At 36.3% G+C, this 27,782-nt stretch overlaps 1 pseudogene; it reads left to right on the forward strand.

Annotated features, from left to right (window-relative positions):
• Positions 1-6,731: 6,731 nt before the first annotated feature.
• LOC100139644 (abl interactor 1-like) overlaps positions 6,732-27,782 on the forward strand; it is a 31,808-nt pseudogene continuing 10,757 nt past the window's right edge.

Raw genomic sequence — 27,782 nt, forward strand, 5'->3', positions numbered from 1 at the left:
TGCTGCCCCTTGTGTTTAAAGTTTCCTGTGGGCCTTCAGTATTGCATATGTACTATGAGTGTAGAAAACTGAGGGAGAAAGAGATTAACGGTAGGTCATGATGATGCAGGATCTAGCATTTTAGGTGAAGTTACTGGACAACTGTGGGTTAGGAGAGAAAAGCAAACTCACTAACAAAGTTTTTGGTTGTGGGTAAGATGTATGAAAATTTATGTTTGGGGTTTGCCAGAAATTCTGTCAATAAATGGTATATACACTTCCATGTTTAAAATGTATTTACTGTTAATTATTTTAATATGTTAGACAATGCCAGTAGTAAAGAACAGAGTAAGAATATTCTATAATTTTTCTATGTGGGGAATGTGAGTATAAGAGTAAAACTCTTGATCAAATAAAAATACAAGAGTTTTATAGCACACAGACTGATAAAGATTTGCCTTAGCAAGAAAGGTGTGACTCTCAGCTACTTACTTTATAGCCCTTGGTTAGGTTTCATTGTTATTTCAAAGATGAGTAAGTACCAGTATTATATTATTAGATGTGAAGGCATAATAACAGTTCTTATGAAAAACATCTGACCATTTTGCTTGTAGAATGTCCATTATCTTTGGCAATGCAAATCCTCTGTGATATTTGCATTAAGTATTTGCATTATAATGTACTCTCATTCATTTTTATCCCTAATTCATAACCAGAACCATTTTGCTTAGAAGAGGATTAGGATCATCATTATTATTAAGAAAACATTCCTTCCTATTTAGAGTCAATGAATTCACTAGAGATTTTGCTTGCATGATGATTACTTGATTAGGTACACCTGGAAAAACATAACAGGAAAGAGCCCGAACAAGAGGGAATCTTCTCATTTTTGCTGTTCAGACATGTGTAGGCATGTCTCAAGATACTAGGGATGCTCAGGCTGTGGAAATCAAGCTATTTAGTTAAAACATGAATCCATGACCCTCATTGACACTGGTGTTCCCACAGCAGCAACCTGAATCCTACTGCATTTAAACTGAACAGAAGCTAGGGCTAAAATAATAAGAGAATAGGTAGGAAAGTAATTTTTAAAGTTGAAATGGATAGAGAATTTTGATGTAAAATACCATACATATACAAACTACTTTGACAAGAAGTGTTAAGCCTATAGCAATTTTCTGGGGTGCAAATATAAAAAATTAGTTTTTTTGATACCTAGGTTAACAATTACTTTTTAAAAAGCATTATAATAAATAAACATGATACTATTCCTGCTAAACATTTTACTGAAGCTAGTATTTGCAATAAATTAAAAGACTTAGGAGGACTACTATAAATTCTGGTGGCGGTTTAGTGGCTAAGTCGTGTCTGACTCTTGTGACCCCATGGACTGTAGCCCACCAGTCTCCTCTGTCCATGGGAATCTCCAGGCAAGAATAGTGGAGTGGGTTGCCATTTCCTTCTCCAATTATAAATGCTAGTGAGGAGTATTTATTGATAGGGTTATTAGGTAATTATGTTATAGCTCATCATCTGAGGGATCAAAATTGTTTTGTTATTAAGCTATCATGATTTTCATCTTATGAATTTTTTGAATTTTAATTTGTAGGCTGCTCTCATAAGAATAGCATTATTTATTTATCACATGAGTCTTGCTGCTGCTGCTGCTAAGTCACTTCAGTCGTGTCCGACTCTGTGTGACCCCAGAGACGGCAGCCCACCAGGCTCCCCCATCCCTGGGATTCTCCAGGCAATAACACTGGAATGGGTTGCCATTTCCTCCTCCAATGCATGAAAGTGAAAAGTGAAAGTGAAGTCGCTCAGTCATGTCCGACTCTTCTCGACCCCATGAACTGCAGCCTACCAGGCTCCTCCATCCATGGGATTCTCCAGGCAAGAACACTGGACTGGGGTGCCATTGCCTTCTCCACATGAGTCTAGTAGCCTCCTTATTTAATTATTTTATAATACTAAAGAGCTAATATTATAAAACATGGAAATGATAGGATTATTCTACAATGGAACATATATTCCTTGCAAATCTGGAATGGATTTGATAAGAGATACAATTTTTTTCTGCAAAAACATACATAGTTTTAATCTATAAATTAATTCTGATAGAGTTAGGTAATATTTATTTTTTGTTATTCATAATTGGTAATATTTATTGTCTCTCACTTGCTAAGAAAGGCTATGAATGTTGGCTTGAAACTAATTAGAGTGGGTTTTATTCCTTTCTTGATCTTTATGGTTTTTTCTGGTGGGTTATTTGAAAGCATGATGTGATGGGAAGCATCTGTGAAGTCGCTCAGCGTCTGTTGTAGTAAGCTCTTGTGCTATTTTTGTTTTAAGGTAAAACCCTGTCAGATTATTCATATTTTATTATCATTGCTATTTAGTGGACAATGGCTTCATAGATGAGTGTTTCATGTTGTGTTAATGTCTGCACAGCTGATTATCACCACTGCATATCAGAAAGGCCAGGAAAGAAAATTAAATTGTTAAATCTGAAATTAAATTGTTAAATCTGAAATAATTGTTGGGGAAAGAAAATTAAATTGTTAAATCTGAAATAATTGTTGGGGAAAGAAAATTAAATTGTTAAATCTGAAATAATTGTTGGGCTTTGTCTCATATAGGGTGTAGCTTATATGTTGAAAATCATGGGAATAAGTAAACGAAGGCACCTGTGATAATGAATACTGCTTCTGTAGATAGATGTGATAGAAATGAGCAACAACAACATAATATGTATCTTTTAGAATAATATATGATAATGAATTAGATAATTCCTTTCATGGCTGTTCAAAATAAGTAGGAAAATAAAGTCTATGGTTCACAGTATAGCTGGTAATTATTAATTACTTCATTCTTATAGTTAGTCAAAGACTTTTACCTCTATTAGGATAATAATTATGGCAATAATTATAGTAGCATAAATGATACATGCTTGCATATCTATTTCAATACTTAGGGTATAATTATAATGTTGGCATGTAGTATATAATAAATGCTAAAATTCCAATGGATTGGAATTTCCCAGTGCCTCAGACTATTTTTATGCAACTAAAGAATTTTTTACTGGAAAATATGTTACAATATTTGAAATTATTCCAAAAATACATTCTTCAGGATGTGTAATTAATCAGAATAAATATTAAGCTAAGGTTTCCATCTCCTGCAGAATCAAAAGGTTCCGTTTGGCTAACATAATCTCTGCTGCAATTACAGAAAGTATTACTACTAATAAAATAGCAATAATCAATAGAAATCAAAGTAGTTTCTGGTATTATGATGTAAAAGGTGGCCTTATGTTAATTAGTTGCAATAATATATTAATGGTGCCTAACACTGATGACGAAGAAGGCAATGGCACCCCACTCCAGTACTCTTGCCTGGAAAATCCCATGGATGGAGGAACCTGGTTCGCTGCAGTCCATGGGGTCGTGGAGAGTCAGACATGACTGAGCGACTTCACTTTCATTTTTCACTTTCATGCATTGGAGAAGGAAATGGCAACCCACTCCAGTGTTCTTGCCTGGAGAATCCCAGGGACGGGGGAGCCTGGTGGGCTGCCGTCTATGGGGTCGCACAGAGCCAGACACTACTGAAGCGACTTAGCAGCAGCAGCAGCAACATTGATGAGACCTCCTCCTTTAGATAAGGGGAATAGATAGTTAAATCTATTGCACCTACAGGTGTTAGATTGTCAGCTAATGGAGGGGCACATAGTTCACTTTGTGCTTGCTTTGACTTCTGCTGTTGATGTTGCAAGTAGTAAAAGGAATCATGAGAGTAATAATCTATAGCTTATTTATTTATTATAATGCTATATCTGATGCACTTATCATTACTGCTATTAATGAGTTTCAAAACCCTCCAACCATGGTGGCATTGCTATAAAGAATTATACTAAGACCTGAACAATAATAATCAATGATAAATTTAAGTAGTTCCTAATAAAAGCTTCATTTGTTATAAGCAGCCTAAATTAGCTATCTTGATTAGTCATCTTTCCTATTTTATTCTAGTTTAAAAACCAAGTAGTCAATATACAGAGATGACAACTTTGTGACTTAATGAGAACAGCTGAGTGAATAAATTTATGTAAAATTGCTAATAATAAACTTTATATCAGATATAAAGGCAGAGACTAATTCTTCATTTTACCAAGCTGGGATGTTTACCATATACTGAATTACAAATTCCAAGAAGCAGTTAAATAAAACCTTGTCTTGGCTTCTCCTGCTTCTATTTCTAAAAATTAAATGTAGATCATAGCCAGTATTTAGGGAAGGTAGTTGTAAATAACATACATGCATATATTTGTAATTATTATTACATATAACAGAATAATTACTAATGTGACCTCGTGTGGAAATTATGCTACACACAGAGTGTTCTGACTAGGGCATATTCTGAACTTAACTGATTATACAGCTAAGCTTGATATAGATAAATTAGTATTTTGAGGTTTAACTCTGTTAGTAGATATGGTCTTAGAGTAGACATTCAGATTGCTTATGCAAGGTCAGGACAATACTAGGTTATACAAATATTGATTAAAAAGTTAGAGGTCAAAGTTGTTCTTTGATGTATCATTTTATGACATTTGCAGTTGGTTGAAGTCCACGTGGGAGAAGGCAATGGCACCCAACTCCAGTACTGTTGCCCGGAAAATCCCATGGGTGGAGGAGCCTGGTAGGCTGCAGTCCATGGGGTCGCTAAGAGTCAGATAGGACTGAATGACTTCACTTTCACTTTTCACTTTCATGCATTGGAGAAGGAAATGGCAACCCACTCCAGTGTTCTTGCCTGGAGAATCCCATGGACGGAGAAGCCTGGTAGGCTGCAGTCCATGGGATCGCACAGAGTTGGACACGACTGAAGCGACTTAGCAGCAGAAGTCCACGAGGACCTGTGATATTTGATTCTTTCTGAAATATAATGTGACCTAAATTTTTTGTTGAAGCATTAAGAAGGCCAAGCAAGTATAATTGGGAAAATTGATAAATATTAATTAAGAACTTGTTTGTTAAAATAAAAAAGTTGATCTCCTGGAAACAGTTTTAAATTTACATTACTGGATCCTATTACCTCCATGAGCCCAATTCTTGAATTATATAATATGTAATATGTGTCTCTTTTGTGGAATCGACCTCATTTCTTAAGTCCTTTCATACTATGGGACATCTTTGTTTAGAGAGGAACTAAATAGAAGTGCTCTGATTTGAACTCAGCTCACATAGAATTTTTAATGATGGAATGAAAGAATCTCTTAAATAGAGGTTACATCTTTAGAATGTCTGGACATAACAATAAAACCACAAACTTTAACATTGATTTTACCTTTAAAATAGAACCTTATTGTTTCCATTTGAGGAATCTGTTCCATTGGTGAAAATTTTGAGTAAATTAATAATAGTTATATATTTAGAATAATTAGTCTAGATTTGTTCATCTGTTGGCCTTACTATACTGAGGTCACCTCAACCAAAATAATTAATTAAATTTATTAGTTACCTTGACAACTAATTTTCATATTAAATTAATAATGTTAAGTTTTATGGGTTGTTTTAGCAAGTAGAGGGGAGGCTGAATATTTATGAAGTTACTTTAACTTCTTTTAAGCTTTACTGCATTTACATTTTAGTTTATTGTTTAGTTGCTAAGTCATGTCCGACCCTTTGTGACCCCATGGGCTGTGGCCTGCCAGATGCCTTTGTCCATGGGATTTCCCAGGCAAGAATATTGGAATGGGTTGCTATTTCCTTCTCCGACTTTTTAGGTTCACAGTATATTAAGCAGACACATTCAAAATTTTTCTCGATCTATTCTCTAGCAAGAGCTTATTTATTTTGGCAAAGAGTTATACAAAAAGTATTTCTTATTACTTATGTTAATTCTTTGTTCCTACGTACATAGTTAACCCAATATGGTGTTCGAAGGTGTTTTTGCATGTAGGTAGTTAGTATGGTTGTTCTGGTGTGCATTTTTTATCGTGCTTCTCTTAAAGCAATTATAATTTTATGAGTGATTACTGTCTGAGGAAGGTTTTATTCTGTTTCAAATGATTTGTACATCTTCTGAATAATGTTCAAATTGACACGGGATTGATTCTTCTTTAGGTAAATTCAAAGTTGAATATAAATTCTTCTTTGGATAACCACCATCAGCTGGTTCAGTTTTGATTTTTTTTTTTTTGTTAACCTCTGCCTGTTATTATTAGTTTGTCTCAGAGAAAAATTTTGCCATATTAATTGCTTACTAGTAGCTTGTATGTATCTGTGTTTTGAGTTAAAGTTCTCTGTTTTTTACATTCTAGTTAATTCATTAATGCCTAGGTGTAAGAGTTACTCTTTTATTCCTTTCCTGGTTTTTGGCCTGTAAATGAGGAAAAATGTACTGCTGAACTCAAGAACATTGTGTTTGAATGTCACTGGGTCAAGAGTTGGGGATTAAGCTGCTGCTGCTACTGCTAAGTCGTTTCCGTCTAGGTCGTTGCCATTTCCTTCTCCAATGCATGTAAGTGAAAAGTGAAAGGGAAGTCGCTCAGTTGTGTCCAACCCTTCGCAACCCCATAGACTGCAGCACACCAGGCTCCTCAATCCATGGGATTTTCCAGGCAAGAGTGCTGGATTGGGGTGCCATTGCCTAGAACTAGCAAATAGGTTATACATAAAGATATACATGATCATGGAATGAAAAGCTGGTGCCTGGCATGCTTATGTCTCAGTTTCTTATCCCTCACGATGGGAATCCTGCAGGCACTGCAAATAGGCATCTGCTCTCTGGGTACTGCAGGGTGCCCTCCAACACGTCGACCTCCAGCAGCACGTGGTGAATCTTCCTCAGCTCTGTCTCATCAGGTTCCTGCTTGTGAATCAGCCCTTTGGTACTTTGCCAGACGCAGTGTATCTGCTACCTCCAGGAGCACTGCTCACTCCACCTTGAGTATCACGCACTGAGAAGTTTGGATTGAAGTGTACTGGGTTGATGCCGAACTTGGCCCGGAGATGCAGAGGGAAGCCTTGGGCACTGCTCCCGCCTCTCCTCTCACCTGGGACCTCTGAGGATTACAAGTTTACTTTGGCAACCAAGCCGTCTTGTCAGGCTGAACAGGAAGGAGGTTGGAACTCCACCTTCCTCCCTTCCAGGATGTTCCACTTGCTATATCCTGTAGGATGGCTGGTAGGAGCAGGAGTGGGTGACTTGCTGGAACTCTTTCCTCTTTTTAATATTATCTTTTGCTTTTTTTCCTTTAACTTTGTGATAGTGTCTTTAACATTTAAATTAGATTTTTCCTTACATGCTATACTTTTAGATATTTGGTATAATTATTAGTAATAGTTATATTTGCTTTATTAGTAGTAATTATAGTTTTTTATTTGAGCTAGGATTGGTTCAAAGTGGTTTCAAGTTTAGTTTAAATTCCCTAAATGCATGCTTGGTGTTTTTAAGTGTAAATTGTACTTTACTTTGCCCAAGTGACTTTCTAGTGTACTTGTTATTGTGTAAGATTTTTAGATAAATATGACTTATTTTTTATTCATATTATGTTTGGATTTTTATATGTGGAAGATGAGCTATGTGCACTCTTCCAGGCCTGATTCAGTTGACTTTTTATTGTTAATTTGCGTTTAGCCTCTTAGTTTCCAAAAAGGTTCTGTTAATGGACTCAGAGAATATAGCTCATTCTCTATATGTGACATTGTTATGATAATTCTTGTTATTATTTCAAAATCCTTGTAGTGTTTGTCGAAATGGCATTATCCTGGTTAAATCAGCAAGTGGTAATGAAGATTTACTGATTATAGAACAGGGTTCTGCATAAGAGTTGAATGCATTGCAAAACATTTTCAGTTTTGTGCTATAGCTAGTAGTACTTCAGTGATTTTTTAAAATGTGTAACAGTGTGTGTCCTAATGCTTATAGGCTGACTATTACAATTTGTGGGAATGCTTTTAATATATAGTACAAAATATTTTTTTAACAGGTTCTTAGAGAATTTTATTTCAAAGTCAAGATAAGTTCTTTTAAAATCTTATCTATAAGGTAAATTGAGAAAACTATTTTCCTTTAAATTATGTCTTTAGAAAAGATATAGTATAAACATAACAATATTGTTGAATATATTATAAAACTCTCTGAAATTCAAATAAATAACTTTTAGGTCCTTTGGTTGAATACCCATTGCTAGTAAAATGAGAAATAATCTCTATGCTGTTGGCATTTTATAATGTTTTCAAGGTGTTAACCTTGAGTAGAACAATCTTATTCTCCTTTTGAAACTTGGAGGAAGAATAAGGTAGCTTGTGAATGGATCAGTGAAAGTACACTTTATTCCACTAAATTTTCATATGGTTTGTTTTCTTTTAAAAAATCAGTATTAATGCATTCATTTAATTCTTTGATATTTTAATTCACATGTGCTTGCACATAGGAGGAAAGAAAGAATTCTAAAGAATGAGTTTGAGGTAATCTTGGAAAAAGTATAATTGAGGATTTTCAAGCTCTGAGAACTGCTTCTGCCAACATTCATAAAGTAGGAAGAGTATCCATCTTTCATGGGGCTGCATACTGTCTTGTAAACCAGGATGTAGAACTTGACATGGACAGTGAGAAAATGAAAAATGATGCCAGCAGCTCGTGGCTAGAAGCGGCTAGCGAAGTTGGTAGTGTTTCCAACTAAACATAAACAACTTAGAATACAATCACTACTCAGATGAGGCCACTCCATGACCACAAGAGAGTAAGACAGAGAAAAGGACACTTCATCACCATCTAGGATCCAGTGTTAGTCACTCAGTCATGTCTGACTCTTGGAAACCCCATGGACTGTATGTAGCTCACCAGACTCCTCTGTTCATGGAATTCTCCAGGCAAGAATACTGGGGTGAGTCACCATTCTCTTCTCCAGGGGATCTTCCCAATCCAGGGATCAAACCTGGGTCTCCTGCACTGCAGGCAGATTCTTCACCATCTGAGCCACCATGGAAGGGGATTTTGGCACTCTGCTTCCTACATAAAATCTATGAAGATACCCAGTGACTGGTCCCTGCTACCTGACAGCATTCTACACCTAATAATCCACAGGTCTCTAAATCCTGCTTAAAATCTCTCAGCATGAATACAAATAATACAAAAAGCTCCTCCTAACTCTCTTTTACAGAGGCACTTCAGTGATCTTCTGATGTGTGTTCTCCCTTGTAAGAAGTTAAATAAATCTAAATTTGTTTGATTGCAGATGTGTGGTGGTCATTGATTGGCAAGCTTTGATAGTAGTGGCAAGAAATGGTCCTGTATACTTAGGATAGAGTAAGATCATAAAGGGATTCTAGAATGTATATTGTCAAGGCAATGGCCCTTTGTCTTTTCTGCTATGGATGGTCACTGGAAGGTGTAACATATAGGAAGGAACATAACAGAATTGTTTAAACAATCATTTTGCTGGTGGCTTCGAATATAAATTTGTGTAGGGGAAAGATTAAAATGAAATAATTGGGGAGACACTTTTAGCAATCTGGGCAAGAAGTGATGATGTGCTGTGCTTAGTCACTCAGTTATATCCGACTCCTTGCAGCCCTTTGGACTGTAACACTGTCTATGGGATTTTCCAGGTAAGAATACTGGAGTGGGTTGCCATTTCCTTCTTCAGAGGATCTTCCCGACCCAAGGATGGAACTAGTGTTTCCAGTGTCTCCTGCAGACCACAGTTAAAGACTGCCAGTGTGAATTTAAAGTCGACAGAAAGGAAGAGCATAGGGCTCTTTAACTGATAGTAGTGATGCCTTTGGGCTTCCCTGGTGGCTCAGATGATCCGAGAATCTGTCTGCAATGCAGGAGACCTGGGTTCTATCCTTGAGTTGGGAAGATCCCCATGGAGAAGGGAATAGCTACCCACTCCATTATTCTGGCCTGGAGAATTACATGGACAGAGAAGCCTGGAAGGCTACAGTCCATGGGGACACAAAGAGTCTCCATGGGGACACAAAGAGTCAGACATGACTGAGCGACTTTCACAATGTGTAAGGAATAATTTTGGGGAGGGTTGGTTGATTAACTGAGTAGGAGTTACTTGTCAGACTAGAGTCTGGTAGTCTAAGAGGCAACTCAGTCCATTGATCTGAAACTCAGAAGAGATATTTGGGTTGGAAAACAGATTTGGTTGCTACCAGCAGAGAGATGCCAATTACTGCCATTTCATTTTTATGTGACATTTAGTTATACACTGAATGAACACAGAAGGCTCTGCTATTCTAGTTTTTGCCATCTTCTATCAACTAACTGATTGATGCATTCAATCATAAAACATCATGTGAAAGTTAATAGGATAATTTTTACCTGCCTTAAGAAGGCAAATAAACTAGATTTAGACAATTTATAAATGCAGCTTAGCTATGAAGTAAGATAATAGACACTCTCTACTATTCATGAATCCAGGTAGCCAGGCAGGAATGACCTCAGCAGTAGAGTTAACTCAGCTAATTTCTCAGATCCAACCAAGCCCATGGTCATGGTGGAGATCAGATGAATAGATGCATAAGTGGAGGATTTCCCTGTGAAAAGAGTTTAATCTGTCTTGCTTTTCTGGGGGGAGATGACATACATGAATGAGTGTGTTAAGTGCAAGCGTGTATAGTCGCTTCAGTCATGTCCAACTCTATGTGACGCTATGGATGGTAGCCCACCAGGCTCCTCTATCCATGGGATTCTCCAGGCAAGAATACTGGAGTACATTTCCAGTTTCTCCTCCAGGGGATCTTCCCAATCTAGGGTTCAACCCCACATCTCTTACCTCCTGCATTGCAGGTGGGTTTGTTACCAGGTGGACTTCCCTGGTGGCTCAGATGATAAAGTGTCTGCTTACAATGCAGGAGACCCCAGGGTTCAGTCCCTCGGTCTGGAAGATCCTTTGGGGAAGGAAATGGCAACCCACTCTAGTACTCTTCCTGGAAAATCCCATGGATGGAGGTGCGTGGTAGGCTATAGTCCATGGGGTTTCAAAGAGTCGGACAGGACTAAGTGACTTCACTTTCACTTTCTTTTCTTTCTTTACCACTAGCACCACCTGGGGAGCCTGTATGAATGAGGAATAGTTGATTATTTCCAAAGTGTAGCTGTAGGGAGGAGAATGTTGGTAATTCACTGTCAGGGGATTTTCAGTAATTATTCATTTCCACATCCTTTTCACTCCAAAGAACTGTTTAAAGATAGCTTGTATCTTGAAGGGCATATAGATTCTTCCAGAATAAAACATTCTTAGTCCATGATTTAGGCAAGCCTTTCTATACCTGGCTTTTATTGTTATTGTTTATATGTTTGACTCCAGTAGCTATAAACAATGAACGTTTACTGTTTGAGTTGACTCATTTTTTTCAGTCAGAGCTTTGAACAACCTGAGTGTATGTCATAGGTATAAAAAATATTGGACTTTCCTGCAGTAGATACTATACTACGTACTTTACATACATTGACATATTTAATTGTTATCTCAATCTCATTGAGTTAGTTAACAATTTCATCCTTATTAAGGGGTTGGCACAACTGTGGTTTTGAGGAATTGTTCATTATGATATAGCATAGTAGGTCTAAAACCTACATTTTCATTTACATAGTATAAAAGTTAGTTCTTAGTGTTCTGATAAGGAAAAAATGTCGCCAACCTAATCATTATATTGTTCCTACTTTATAGTAGTATTTATTATAGCTTGCTTTGAGGTTTTGATTGGTTTAAAACTATAATCATTGCCAAATTTCATATAGAATTGCTGACATTTTACATAATATTGTGGTTTCCATTTCTCATTGAATGCAGTCTCATAATGAATCCATCCTCTCTCATTATCACATCTCAAAACTGGAAAATCCTTGTATTATCTATTATAATTAGTCTCCCTTTCAGGGATAAACTCTTGAACAACAGAAAGCTTTGATATGGATGTATTAACTTTTTCATTTTCTACTGTTTATTTGGGTTTTATCTTTATAGCCTGAGGAAAGTTCCCTCTCATCTATGACCTCTACTTATTCTTAGGTCACATTCGGCATTTTGCTTATGATGGATTGTTTTTAAAACTCAGTTTCCTGGACTCCATATTATATTTATTGAATCAGAGTCTCTAGGGATGAAGCCAGTGAATCTGGAATTTTAGGATTCTAAGTAAGTTTTATGTACACTCTAGTTGATGACCACAGCTCTAGGGAAAGATGAGTTTCTCAGCTGCTAATCTTTAACTGTTATGATGAAAATAACACAACATTTGTTTTTCTTCCCTCTGAAATTGCAAATAATATATTATTGCTCCACAGTCCTTATAATTATTACAAGATATTTTTGGTAGCACATAATTAGTACATGAATATAATCATACATATAAAGCTCAAGAATGAAAAGATGCACTTTATGCAACATATGATTCACTGTTGGAAGTCATTAACATGAACTAACACTTTTAAAGAACAAAGAAGACCCCTATCTGTGGACACAGGGAAAAAGTTTTATGCTGAAAGGATGAAGGAGAGGATACCAGGTATTTCTTACCATATTATCAGAAAAGAATTTTTCTTTATTTCATAACTAGCCCAACTGAAAGGTGTATGAGTGGGAGGTGGATTAAAGCATCAGGGTTCTGTCAATTTCTTTAGAAGAAAATAAATAATCAGTCTTGCCACTTTCAAAACTAGTGTAAACATGGTAACAATAACCCTGTGTACGAGACAGCAAAAGAGACACTGATGTATAGAACAGTCTTATGGACTCTGTTGGAGAGGGAGAGGGTGGGAAGATTTGGGAGAATGGCATTAAAACATGTATAATATCATGTATGAAAAAAAAACATAAAATTAATTATATTGAATAAAGTGAATATAAAGAACGTATTTTTTCACAGGGCTTCCCAGGTGATGCTGGAGGTAAAGAACCCGTCTGCTAATGCAGGAGACGTAAGAGATACAGGTTCGATCCCTGGGTTCAGGAAGATCTTCTGGAGGAGGAAATAGAAGTTTTGGTTTTATATTATATTTAGGTAAGGAAATTAAAAGGACATGTAGGTAACAACCAGGAAAGGGAAGCCATAGAGAGACAAAACAGCAGGACAAAGATAGGGAGGCTTATGTGTTTTGTTGTTGTTCAATAGCTAAGTGATGTCCAACTCTTTGTGACCCCGTGGACGTAGCCCACCGGCCTCCTCTGTCCTACGCTATTTCCTGGAGTTTGCTCAAATTCATGTCCAACCTATGTGTTAGCAAGGGGAAAAACAGCAAACATTTTCAGAGACTGATAATTGCTGCACAAGACCTATTTCCTCCCTCTTCTTCAGGAGCAGACCTGAGAATTACTTGAGTACTCAGTATTCTGGTGGGCTTCCCTGGTGGCACCAGTGGTAAAGAACCTGCCTGCCAATGCAGGAGACGTTAGAGATATGGGTTTGATCCCTGGGTAGGACCCCCTGGAGGAGGGCATGGTGATGTACTCCAATATTCTTCCCTGGAGAATCCCATGGACAGAGGAGTCTGGTAGGCTATGGGTCATGGGAGTCGGACACAACTGAAGGAGTTTCTCACACATGTGTGCATGCATCCACTCAATATTCTCAGCTAAATGACAACACTTCCCATTCTCTTGCATCTGAATATAATATTGAGGTAAAATGAGCCAGTATTGTATGAGGGAGCCAGAGGTGTTGACTAATGGTGTCTATTCTTCTGTTCTTCCTCTATCCTGTTGCCTGAATTTGGGTGTGGTGGACACAGCTCCAGAAGCTCTCTTGCACCATGAAGTACACTTGGGCACAGATACCAAACAAGGCTGTGGCAGCAGCCTGATAGGAAGAACTCCGTCTCCTTGACAATGCTCATACCAACCCTGCACTGCCCATATCAGAGATTTTTATATGGAAGAGAAATTCTGTCTTGATTTGGCGTTTGTAGCTTTTGTGGCTTAGTAGTTAGACAAAGCTGAAACAATTTGAGCCAAACAAAAGGTAGACTATAAAGAGTAAATACACAATTTTCATTTTAACTTTTCCCATCACTTCATAAGGGTGCTACAACTTATCTTACTGCAACCAAAATCCTAACCAGTAAATTCAGTTGTTTGGCAATTCTAGTAGTAGCGGAAAGACATGTTACAGACTTGTATTCGGGGAAAGTTATCCTACTTTGACAGTCTATGAAAAAACTTGAGGAAGGGTGATACTTTAGAGTTTCTGCTTCCCAGTTTAGTTCTTCCATTTAATGTCACTAATAATATTCTTGGTTAATAGCTTTAATTCCCACAACAAACCAGTGCTGACTCATATCCAATACATAGTTGCTTGAGGATCCCAGACAAAATCCCACTGGTATAGGTCCTACTTTTCTTCATTGTACTTTTCAAGCTGTTGCTTTATAGTTTACTCTTACTAATCTGACCATGATCTCTTACATTCTGAAAGTGCTATTTCAGAAAAAAGCAATGAGGAAAGGCCCTGAAGCAGTTAAATAAGGCCCCCAATCTTTTTTTTTAAATTAATTTGTATTGGACTATAGTTGCTCTACAATGCTGTGTTAGTTTCTTCTGCAAAGTGAATCAGTTACACATATACATACATATATGTATGTATATGTACATATATATATGTACATACATACATACATAACCTCTTTTTTGGATTTTCTCCCCGTTTAGGTCAGCACAGAGCATTGTGTTTCCTGTACTATACAGTACCTTCTCATTAGTCATCTATTTTATACATAGCAGTGTATATATGTCAGTCCCAATTCATCCCACCTCACTTCCGCCCTTGGTATCCATTTGTTTGTTCTCTACCTCTGTGTCTCTATTTCGGCTTTGCAAATAAATTCATTGGTATCATTTTTCTAGATTCCATACATTAGCAATATCATATGATATTTGTTTTTCTCTTTCTGAACTTACTTCATTCTGCATGACAGTCTCTAGATAATTTGGGAATCAGTTATTGATACATTAAGATACAAAGAACAAAGCAAACAGAATAAAAGTAACTGTTACTTCAAGCAAACTATTACTTCTATATACAAAAGAAAATGAAATCACAGTATACTTCAGCAGTTGTTTTATTTACAGTATAATGACATTGACACCACTCATTGACTTTAACAAATATTATGTTACTCTACTGGGAAGATGGAGGGATGAGAAGTGTATAGTGGGGTTTGTGATGTAAGAGATCAGTTAAATCCATACTGGATATTTTTAAAAACTGAAAAACAAGAACTAACAGGCTAAATATGTTATTTAGAAATATGTAGCTATATAACAAATGATCAGTAAAAGGAGTTGAAAGGGGTGGCCTCTGAGGAAGAGAAATAAATAGTGAGAAAGAGTAAGTGGTTTTCATAAAAATGTCTTGTAATTTTACTTAACATATTAATCTATAGTGTTTTCATTTACAATTCTAAATGCAATCACAAGTATTAAAGAAAAAGTTGTAAACGCTCCTTTTGTGATTCCATTTTAAGCCTGTCATGCCTTTGACTTTTGGAGTGCTCAGTATTATGAGCCACTTTCTAACATTGCTTTGTTCAGGGAAGTGGGAGCAAGGAAGCACGGAAAACTGTCTCTGGAGGAGATTGGAAGATGAAGACACAGCAATGCAGCTTTTATATGTTCTAGTTCACCCTTGTGTTGCTTAGGATTCTTATTTATTACTTAATAGTAAAAGGCCAAATATAATCCACTAAATTAAAAATACTAAGCCATTTTAGAGAAATTGCAAAATGCCAGAAAACACTGTAATCTCTCTAAAAGCTTAAATATATATATATATATATATATATATATATATATATACACTTGTATTATTAGGCAATATGCTTTTCTTTCATTTGGCCATTGCACACTATACAAAGTGACCCAAAGTAGGACTCTAGCTTTCACAGTTACTTCAAATTATTCTGCACTAGGGCAGAATAATTTACTTATTATCATCAAGGCTTTTATAAAAAAAAAAATCATGCCTATTCTATTTATCATTTTTATTCCACCTTCCTTTGGCAATCAGTATTAATGCTATTTCAAAACATGATAGGAAAATCAATCTGAGAGTTTTTTTTTTTCAAGGGTTGCCTCCAGGGACCTGTTTACAAAATTAAAAGTCTTCCCCTGGACCCTCTTATCTGGTATGATTGAGTGGAGAGATTAATGAAGTCAAACAAACTTGCAAAAATCTTTTAAGAAAAAATTCTGTTATAGCCTAATTTTATAAAGCCGGAAAACTTTAATATTTTGTTAAAACATGCCTTTTCCCTCTCCCTCTGTCCCCACCTCTCTCCTTCTTTCTGTACACACACATGCATGCCAAATCACTTCAGTCGTGTCCAACTCTGTGTGACCCTATGCACTGTGGCCCACCAGGCTCCTCTGTCCATGGGATTCTCCAGACAAGAATACTGGAGTAGATTGCCACGCCCTCCTCCAGGGGATCTTCCTGACCCAGGGATCTACTTCCTGACCCAAGGATCAAACCCACTTCTCTCATGTCTCCTGCACTGGCAGGCGGCTTCTTTACCACTAGCACCGCCTGGGAAGCCCATGTACATACACGTGCATAGACGTGTTAATATAAGTAGCCTCTCTCATCACCCTATCTGTGTGTAATTACATGTACAAGAGTGTATGGAATTGACATGGCAACAGATATTATAAAAAGTGTGTAATTTATTACTTTATTGTTATTTTTCATATAGAAGAAAGTGTTTCTCAGCCATGTCTGACTCTTATTTTTCACATAATTCTGAGCTAAATATGAATACATATCAAGCATGACTCAGTCTTTAATCACCCAAAGCAAACAACAGTCTTTAATCCAGTGTTTCTCAAAGAAGTTCTATATATGAATGCCCTGGATATTTATTAAAGTTGCAAATTACCAAGTCAATGTCTACAAAATTGCCATCTCTGGAAATAGAGCCCAAAATGTGCACTTTAAAAATGTTTGTTTCTCTATAAAGTTTTTTTGAAAATCACTGACCCAGTCCTGGGTCTTTTCTTATATTTGCTATATATTTCTCGGTCTGAAAAATTATCCTATTACCACGAACATAGTAGTCAGCATCTAAAATTTTGACTCAACTCACTATACTATGAATGGATATGAAAATATAAAAAGAACTATAAAGAAAATCTAGTTAGATTAAATCAGTAGCTCCCTAAAGTGGACCTGTATACTAGCTGTATCAGAACCTCCTGGAGGTTCATATTTAAAATAGATTTAGAACTTATCCCACAACTGTAAGACCTCAATTTTTTCCAGTGTGTTCTGGTAGCCAAGAGATAACATTTGAGATGTTTCAAACTACCTGCTTAGACTGAGATTATTTTTGTCTTTAACACAGCCTTTGTGTACACTTAATTGTAGAAACCCTGAAGAGTAATTGGGCTAAATAATTTCAGTCACAGTTTTTTTTTTTAATTTATTTTATTTTATTTTTTAACTTTACAATATTGTATTGGTTTTGCCATATATCAACATGAATCTGCCACAGTTTTAAGGTCGTTATTACATAAGCCACAGCCTCAATGGTTGAAAGTAGATCTTTCCTAGAAACATATATTTAAAGCACAAGAAACCAGGAAAAAAATCATTGCTTTAATTTGTTCCTGAGTTTTGAGCTCTTGCCTCTTCTTTTGAAATACAAATTCATCCTTTAGGCTTCCAGGTTATTTTTTTAAAGCTTCATTTCACTTTCAGAACTGCTTATGAATGTCTCAGGGAACACATAGTTCAAAGCTTTTTCTCAAACAAGGTATTAAGTCACATGTGTCATGAGGGAGCCAATGAAACTTTAGACACAGAGGCCCATATTTAATTGCCAGAGAACTTCAGGAAAAAATAATTTTATCAATAATCATTAAAAAAAAAGACTGGAAATAACCCAAATGTTACTAATAGTTCACTATGAGTTAAAGGGACAATTTAATTTTTTTCTTCTTTATTGCATTCTTTTAACTTTTTGAGAAAGATCATACATTACCATTATATTCAATAAAAAAAAGCAAACATAATTATACATGTTTTCTTTAATGACAAAACAATTAAGTTTTTTCTCAAGATGGCAAAGCTGGAAAGTGAGGGGGAATTAAAATTGTACAAATTCATCCTATACATTAGGAATTCCCCTAGTTCATTTTGGGGTTTTGGATTTTCCATTTGGGATTGAGGGAACAGTGTGTCTCTAGGAATAAAAGACAGCCTGAGAAACAACTATTATATGGGATAATATATTAAATTAAACTTACCTATGGTGTTACTTGGAGAAGGCAATGGCACCCCACTCCAGTACTCTTGCTTGGAAAATCCCATGGACGGAGGAGCCTGGTAGGCTGCAGACCATGGGGTCGAGAAGAGTCGGAAACGACTGAGTGACTTCACTTTCACTTTTCCCTTTCATGCATTGGAGAAGGAAATGGCAACCCACTCCAGTGTTCTTGCCTGGAGAATCCCAGGGATGGGGGAACCTGGTGGACCGCCATCTATGGGGTCACACAGAGTCAGACATGATTGAAGTGACTTAGCAGCAGCAGCAGCATGGTGTTACTTTAGGAGATAATAAGACTTTATCTCTGAAGACTGTTAATGAAGATAACAGAGAAAATATCCAAGCAAAATTAGGGCATTCCTCTCCTCTCTGTTGTGAGATTACAAGAAAGACTATAATTTTAGTAAAGTTAATATTTACTTTAGCTACAGACTTAGATAGATGTAGCTATGAATTTGATAATCCCATTTGACAATCTGTTTGTTAGATGTTGGTGCAGCTATTATTAAGTCTGAATTTGCTTATTGTAAAATAAATACTAAGATGTTAAATTATCTTAACAGTGTGGATATAAATATAGATATGGTCAAGAAAACATTTTTTTATAAGGAAACAGCATTATCAAATACTGACTAACATTTCTAGACTGGAATATTGATGAATGGTCTTCTGCTTGTGACAACTTGGCATCTGTTACTATAGAGAAGGACATTTGTTCAGAATAAGTTTGTAGGTTATGGTCTGAGAACTGTATTTCATTAAGAAGTCTAACTCTCTTTAATTTCCCATTTGAATCACACATGTGTAGCTAAATATGAAGTTTTCAATTTTTGCTGTGAAATTTGATACCCCTTCTTACTCTTTTCAGAGTCCTCTGAAAAAGGAACTAGGAAGCCCTTCTTGAGGGACATAGAAGTATGGACAGATATCAGTTGCCTGGATATCTCCAAGTCTATTCCCTGATCAGTCACTGTACTTCATGTGAGTTAAAACAATGGCATGATCTCATATCCCATTCCAAGAAGGCAATGGCACCCCACTCCAGTACTCTTGCCTGGAAAATCCCATGGACGGAGGAGCCTGGGAGGCTGCAATCCATGGGGTCACTAAGAGTTGGACACAACTGAGCGACTTCACTTTCATGAATTGGAGAAGGAAATGGAAACCCACTCCAGTGTTCTTGCCTGGAGAATCCCTGGGACGGGGGAGCCTGGTGGGCTGCCGTCTATGGGGTCGCACAGAGTCGGATACGACTGAAGCAACTTAGCAGCAGCAGCAACTGCTCAGGGGGACCTTTTCGTTTACCAACTTATTTAAAATTGCTACTCCCATCATTCCATATCCTTCCTTCCTTGATTTATTTTTCGTTATAGAACTTTCCATCCTCTAACATAATATGTATCCATTTTGTTCTCACGACTAAAATATAAACTTCGTGCTGAGCATTTTTGCTTTTTTTTTTAATCAGTATTATATTGCCTGAAACACTGTTCAGCATCAGCGATTCACATTAATGTGCCTGGAATGGTTGCATAGGGTCCCAAACTCAGAGGGGCCCCCTAACTTGGACAACTTGACAACTTGCAGTTGTCATCTTGGAATGTTATTCCTGAGCATAATTCTTATTGATTTTCTCTTTGAATTTTTATTGTAAGTGAAATCCAATTAAATGATGGAATAAGCACCTGGGGCTTAAAGCCTAAGCACCAAGGGTCTTTCTTCTGCTACCTCTCTGCCTCCTCTGACAAGTTCTCAGCTACCTGTTCCCCTAATCTTGAGGTCCCTTAATTCTGCCTACTTGCTCCCTATTGACACCTGCCCCTGGCATCTTGGGCAGATCATGTCAATGGCGGTTTCTGGCTTGGACTGGCATGATCACGCATTTGGTGAGTGACTCAGTGGAGCTGAGCCTCCTCTACAATCAGATCCAGAAAGTGACTCAATATTACAGGCTCTATTTTTAAACATCTCTATTTTATAACCATCAACATCTCCCTCCTACTTTTACTAAATTATATTAAGATATGCACTTCTCCTTGGACAGCAAGGTGGTCAAACCAGTCAATCCTAAAGGAAATCAACCCTGAATATTCATTGGAAGAACTGACACTGAAGCTCCAATATTTTGGCCACTCTAAGTGAAGGGCCCACTCACTGGAAAAGACCCTGATGCTGGGAAAGAAGAAGGAGAAGAAGGCATAACAGAGGATGAGATGGTTGGATGGCATCACCGACTCAATGAACAGGAGTTTGAGCAAATTCCAGGAGGTTGTAAGGGACAGGGGAGCCGGGTGTGCTGCAGTCCATGGGGTTGCAAAGAATCAGACATGACTTAGCAACTGAACAACAATGGGCTTCCTTGGTGGCTCAGTGGTTAAAAAAAAAAAATCTGCCTGCAATGCAGGTAGCTGCAGAAGACATGGGCTCAATCCCTGGGTGAGGAAGATCCCTGGAGGAGGACACAACCCACTCCAATATTCTTGCCTGGAGAATCTTACAGCAGAGAAGACTGGTGGGCTACTGCCCATAGTGTCTCAAAGAGTTAGACATGACCTAAGAGACTTGGCACATACACATACGTATTAAGATATGGTCATTCTTTGCCTGAATTCTACAGTGGGCCAGTTGGTCTCTGGCCAATTCTCTTTATTCTTTCCAAGCTTCAAGGTTAGGCTTTCTCCCTCCTGGCAAGTGGCCAGGTGATCTCTCTCTCTCAGAGTATTCTAATATATCTGTATTTTATAGCAGTATATGTCATATGCCAGATTCCTTTTATAGGAATGATAATTTATTAGTGGAGTTTTAAAGAAATTATGAATTGAAAATAAATTGGATAGCATCCCTAGTACAGGCCTTCAAAAGGTAAATCAGTTTTCAGGAAATAGCTTTACATTTTAAAGACAGTATATCATTATTCAAATAGTATATTTCTAAATTATAATTGGTATGATAACTATTTTTATCCAGTTATTGCAGAAAACATAACTTCTTAAAGTTATTATTATAGGAATCAGAATTTCTTAATCAAAATCCTAGGAAGCCTAATCAACTCTGCAGAACATGGAGACATTCTCCTAAAATGCCTCATTTTAATGAAAAAAAAAAAAGTGCTCACAAATTGTCCTGCTAGTTTTCTCCTCCCCTAGTTAACGTAGCTCAAATCCAAATACCCTGGGAGTAGGATATTCTATAATAAGACAATAAATAGATTTTACCTTCAGACTTCAAGACAACTTATTATGCTATTTCATTTGGATCCCCTTTCTGTAGAGGTCCTTTCTGCACCGCACAGATTGTTGGTATTTTCACATCTGACTTGATGTAAGGAAGTAAGTGTGCATGAGTAAGGATAGTGAACTAGAAAAATGAAGGGAGTGAGAAGGGAGAATAAAAATAAAAAGCACTTTCATGGGGATAATGAGAGACAAAGGCTGTAAATGATCCTCAGCGTATCCTATTGGATAGCACATTCCCTAATTCTTACCTTTCACTGTGTTAAAGTCCAAATCTGAATCAAATCACCAAACTAAATCGTATTGTCTAATGCTTACTTATTTCCTTAAATAATTATTACATTACTAAAAATTTAGTATCTTAGATAACACAATAAATAACTCTATTCTTGTGTGAGATGAACAGTTATTTCAGGGTTTTGATGCAATGTAGCTCCCAGAAGATAAATTTAATCATTCAAAGCATAAAATCACAAAATATGTTTTAAAAAGCAAAAAGGATTTTTAAAGCACTCCTAAGAAGTATTAAAACATAAATATTCATTTGCTAACCAGTTAATCATCACAATTTATTTACCATCATTTTGGTAGAGTTGTCTAGAGACCATGGAGAATTAAATTTTGAATATGTACCAACTCTCATGAAAATTACAAACAGAAATACTGGAATAATAAAAGCTGCCATATGTAAGCAGAGCTACTCAAAAGTGCCAAAACTATTACAATTAATATGTGTTTGGTGCCTACTGTGTGTGATGATTTGTAGCAGGTGTTGGGTATATAAAAGTGAATGATAAGCACAAGATTCTGGGGTCTGGAATAGTGAAAAAACTGAAATGAAATGAAGTTAACATGGGAAACTATAATAGGACTATTTCTTCCACAAATTCTGGGATGAATGAGAGAAAGTGGGAAATAAAACACATAATTTCATTTACTGAGTATAAAAACCTTACCATAATACTAACTAGTGTTTATATCTTGTTCAGTGGGTGCCAGGGGCTCAGTTAAAAGCATTAAATGAATTCATTTCATTTAAACCACAGAAGATCACATGAAATAAAGACTATCCTTATCTTCCATTTCTAGAATTTTGCCCTGAGGCTCAGAGACTCTCTAAATTTACACAGCTTTTAGAGGCAGACTGATCCCAGAGGCGGTGCCCTTAGTAACTACTTTGTGCAATCTGAGACTTGAGTATGAGAAACGTAGTGAGGGAACTCAAGCCAGGAGTAGCATTCTCAGTGCACAAAACTTTGATGAGAAAAAAGTGCTATTAAAAGTAACACCGACATGATTTCATATTACCTGTTTTTTTTTTTTTTTCCTACTAAAGTAAAGCTGCCTCCTAATTAAATTAAAATGGAAGTTTTGTATGATGAGCAAAAGCTAGAACTGAGTAGAAATAAGGTTGACTGGGCAGCAGGGTGAAAAATCAGTGGGAGGCTGAATAATTCCTAGTTATGCAAGTTGTGTATTTTTATATTATAGCTTGACACCTTTTGCACATTTCAATTTGCATGAATTTTGGAAGAATTAATGTAATGAAAAAGTATATTTAATCTTTCAGAAGAAAAAAAGGAATATTTATTTTTATTTCTCCATCCAAATGTCACAGAGTCTACAGTGGCTAGAATGTAAATGAATACTTTAAGTAAATAACACTGTAAATCTTTCAGGAAATATGAGTTCCTTAGATCTTTGAGGCAAACAGTACACTTTCCAGAATTGATGATGTGTATTTACATTGCACTTGGAGAGAAATAACTCATTTTCCTCCAAGTTGTTGGATGAACTTTTATTTTATGAATTGATATTTCAGATGCTGTTCTGATGATACATTTTGCACCATTCTTGGTTAAGAAGCTTTTTGACATATGATGTTCAGTATGTTAATAATTTATATTGTTAATGATGACAATGCTAATAATTTTATGCTTTGAAAGGCATCTCTGAACTAATAATTAAAGCATATACATGTTCTCTTTATTCTAATGTTTAATGATATTTAATTTTTTAAACAAGCTATTATAGAAACACAATTATATTAGAAATAATTAACTGTGATGTTATAATAACTATGCTCATTGATTGCTTGTAATTTGCTCTGTTTAAAATCTTTGTACGCATTATGTCATTTAAGTATTTTTTTAGATGATAAAATTATTAGGCCTGTTTTACAAGTAATGGGCTTCCCTGGTGGTACGCAAGTAATGTTCTTTGGCTTAGAGAGTTGAAGTAATTACCTACAGCAAAAGAGAAACACAATTTGTATTAGAACCTTGTCCATAGACTTCATGCTTACTCCTATCATTTTTTAAAACTCATTTATTTATTTTAATTGGAGGCTAACTGCTTTACAATATTGTGGTGGTTTTTGCCATACACTGACATGAATCAGCATGATGTGTTCCGTATCCCGAACCCCCCTCCCACGTCCCTTCCCACCCGTCCCTCTGGGTTGTCTCAGTGCACCAGCTTTGAGTGCCCTGTTTTCATGCATCGAACTTGGACTGGTGATCTATTTCACATATGGTAATATACATGTTTCAATGCTAGTCTCTCAAATCATCCCACCCTCACTTCTCCCAGAGTCCAAAAGTCTGTTCTTTATGTCTCTTTTGCTGTCTTGCATATGGGGTTGTCGTTATCATCTTTCTAAATTCCATATATATGCATTAATATACTATATTGGTGTTTTTCTTTCTGACTTACTTCACTTACTTCACTTACATAGGCTCCAGTTTCATCCACCTCATTAGAACTGATTCAAATGCATTCTTTTTGATAGCTAAGTAATATTCCATGTGTATATGTACCACACTTTCTTATCCATTCATCTGCCAATGGACATCTAGGTTGCTTCCATGTCATAGCTATTGTAAACAGTCATTTTTATTCCTATTATCTTTTATTCCTAACATTTCTTAGATTGTGTTCTCTCCTATAAAACTGTACTTAAATAATTCAGCATGTCAACATAATAGCTCCACCACAATCACAGAATAATATTCAGGTAGCAAAATAGCATTAACTGAATAAATTGCTTCAAACACAACTAAAAATGAAAAACAAAAATCTTCACATATGATTTGTGTTGTTTACTATTCATCAACAGGAGATGTTGCAAATGTCCACACCATTTCACACCCATATACTCTACAAGGCAAGGTAAGAAGCTACTTAATATACCACCAGACTGGAACTATTTAAAGACACATCCAGTAATGTGATAAATATGTATATTTTAGACAGATTTGCATTTCTGTGTTTCATTTTATTTTAACAGGATGAGGTTATAAATAGGAAAAAGAATGCACTAGAACCAACTGAGTTCGTGTCATCTTTATCTTCTTACTATTTTCCTCACCTATCATTTCTTCCACCTACTTTTTTTTCCCTGTATTTTTCAGCCTTGGCAATATCTTTTCATTCCATATCAGATTTTCTTCTAGTCTAGTATGCAGTAAAATCTTTATCATCTTTTCCCTTCATTTTATTAGCCTCATTTTACAATAAGGCCACTTGTCATCTACAGTCACATTTTTATGTTTCCCAGTCTTTGCAACATAGTCATTGGCGGGACTCAGATGTTTTCCTTTGACTCAGAGCTGATGCTAAGAACAAACCAAGAGACTGACTGGAGAATGCTTATTGGGTGTATTAGGTTTCATGTAATTTCCTTTTGTTTCCTTTTTGAACTATAGACTCCTCTTTGTGACAATCCTTAGTCACCTTTAAATATTCAGTTTTTTTTTTTTTTTTTTTTTAAGCAGACCTGGTCTTCCAGAATGTATATTATCACCTTTGCCTTTGGTTATTTAGTGTCTCTTTGGCCGCTTTCTGTCTGTCTGTCTGTGTGTCTATCTATCCATCTGTTGTTGTTATTTTTCCACTAACTACCTGGCTTACTTATCCTGGCACTGTCTCTATGGAACTTATGATTTAGAATATATTCTGAATAAGTGTTTTAGGAAAAAATCATAGTTGACATTCCCTTGAGCCCTTGCATGTCTGGGAATGGCTTTCAGTTTTCTTGGTAAATAAAAGACAAGCTAGATAATTAAAGAAATTGCAGGTCCATTTCATTTACTATAAAATTTTATAATTGTTATTTATCTACTAGGATTCAATATTTTAGATAACAATTCCATCTGCTGCTGCTGCTAAGTAGCTTCAGTCATGTCTGACTCTGTGAGACGCCATAGATGGCAGCCCACCAGGCTCCGCCGTCCCTAGGATTCTCCAGGCAAGAACACGGGAGTGGATTGCCATTTCCTTCTCCAATGCACGAAAGTGAAAATTCCATAAATGGCTTAATTCTATTCCTTTTAGTAAATAACCTTAATTATTAATTTTTTACTTTAGGGTGCATAGGGTTCTTTATTTTCAAAATATAAATACAAGATGTTTAAAAAAACAAAAAAAAACTAAAAGGAAAAAGAAAAAAAAATTCTACCACATGTCAACTTATCTTCTATAAAAATATCAAGTCAATACGATATCTAGATTTCACAAAGAGGCTTTTCTTCAGCTAAGACAGTGTTTTATTACTACAATTTCCAATCTGCCTCCGATTTATTCTCTATCTCTACACTTATTAACCAAGTGTGGAACCTACATTGTCAAAACTTTATAATTTACTCTTTTTAAATGAATTTGCCTCTTTGTCCTTTGTTTAAAATTTCTCATATTTTCTTCATTATTATTTTATACATTTTCTATAGCACATTCCTTTTCTATAATATTTTTGAAGTTAATAACTTTAAGTTATTGTTTTTGTTTTCTTTTTTGTTTGTTTTCTTTTTTATTTATTTATTATTTTATTAGTTTTTATTTTAATTGGAGGTTAATTACTTTACAATATTGTATTGGTTTTGCCATACATCAACATGAATCTGCCACGGTGTACACATGTTCCCCATCCTGAACCCCCCCACCCTCCCCGTACCATCCCTCTGGGTCATCCCAGTGCACCAGCCCCAAGCATCCTGTATCCTGCATCAAACGTGGACTGGCGATTCGTTTCTTATATATTATACATGTTTCAATGCTATTCTCCCAAATCATCCCACCCTCTCCCTTTCCCACAGAGTCCAAAAGACTGTTCTATACATCTGTGTCTCTTTTGCTGTCTCGCATACAGGGTTATCATTACCGTCTTTCTAAATTCCATATATATGCATTAGTATACTGTATTGGGGTTTTACTTTCTGGCTTACTTCACTCTGTATAATAGGCTCCAGTTTCATCTGCCTCATTAGAACTGATTCAAATGTATTCTTTTTAATGGCCGAGTAATACACCACAGCTTTCTTATCCATTCGTCTGCTGATGGACATCTAGGTTGCTTCCATGTCCTGGCTATTATAAACAGTGCTGTGATGAACACTGGGGTACATGTGTCTCTTTCAATTCTGGTTTCCTTGGTGTGTATGCACAGCAGTGGGATTGCTGGATCATAAGGCAGTTCTTTTTCCAGTCTTTTAAGGAATCTCCACACTGTTCTCCATAGTGGCTGTACTAGTTTGCATTCCCACCAACAGTGTAAGAGGGTTCCCTTTTCTCCACACCCTCTCCAGCATTTATTGCTTGTAGACTTTTGGATCGCAGCCATTCTGACTGGTGTGAAATGGTACCTCAGTGTGGTTTTGATTTGCACTTCTCTGATAATGAGTGATGTTGAGCATCTTTTCATGCGTTTGTTAGCCATCTGTATGTCTTCTTTGCAGAAATGTCTGTTTAATTCTTTGGCCCATTTTTTGATTTGGTTGCTTATTTTTCTGGAATTGAGCTGTAGGAGTTGCTTGTATATTTTTGAGATTAGTTGTTTGTCAGTTGCTTCATTTGCTATTATTTTCTCCCATTCTGAAGGCTGTCTTTTCACCTTGCTTATAGTTTCCTTTGTTGTGCAGAAGCTTTTCATTTTAATTAGGTCCCATTTGTTTATTTTTGCTTTTATTTCCAATATTCTGGGTGGTAGGTCATAGAGGATCCTGCTGTGATGTATGTCAGAGAGTGTTTTGCCTATGTTCTCCTCTAGGAGTTTTATAGTTTCTGGTCTTACGCTTAGATCTTTAAATCATTTTGAGTTTATTTTCATGTATGGTATTAGAAAGTGTTCTAGTTTCATTCTTTTATAAGTGGTTGACCAGTTTTCCCAGCACCACTTGTTAAAGAGATTGTCTTTTCTCTATTGTATATTCTTGCTTCCTTTGTCAAAGATAAGGTATCCATAGGTGTGTGGATTTATCTCTGGGCTTTCTATTTTGTTTCATTGATCTA

This window comes from Bos taurus, chromosome 8 (genome assembly GCF_002263795.3).
Source record: "Bos taurus isolate L1 Dominette 01449 registration number 42190680 breed Hereford chromosome 8, ARS-UCD2.0, whole genome shotgun sequence".
NCBI classification, from domain to species: Eukaryota; Metazoa; Chordata; class Mammalia; order Artiodactyla; family Bovidae; genus Bos; species Bos taurus.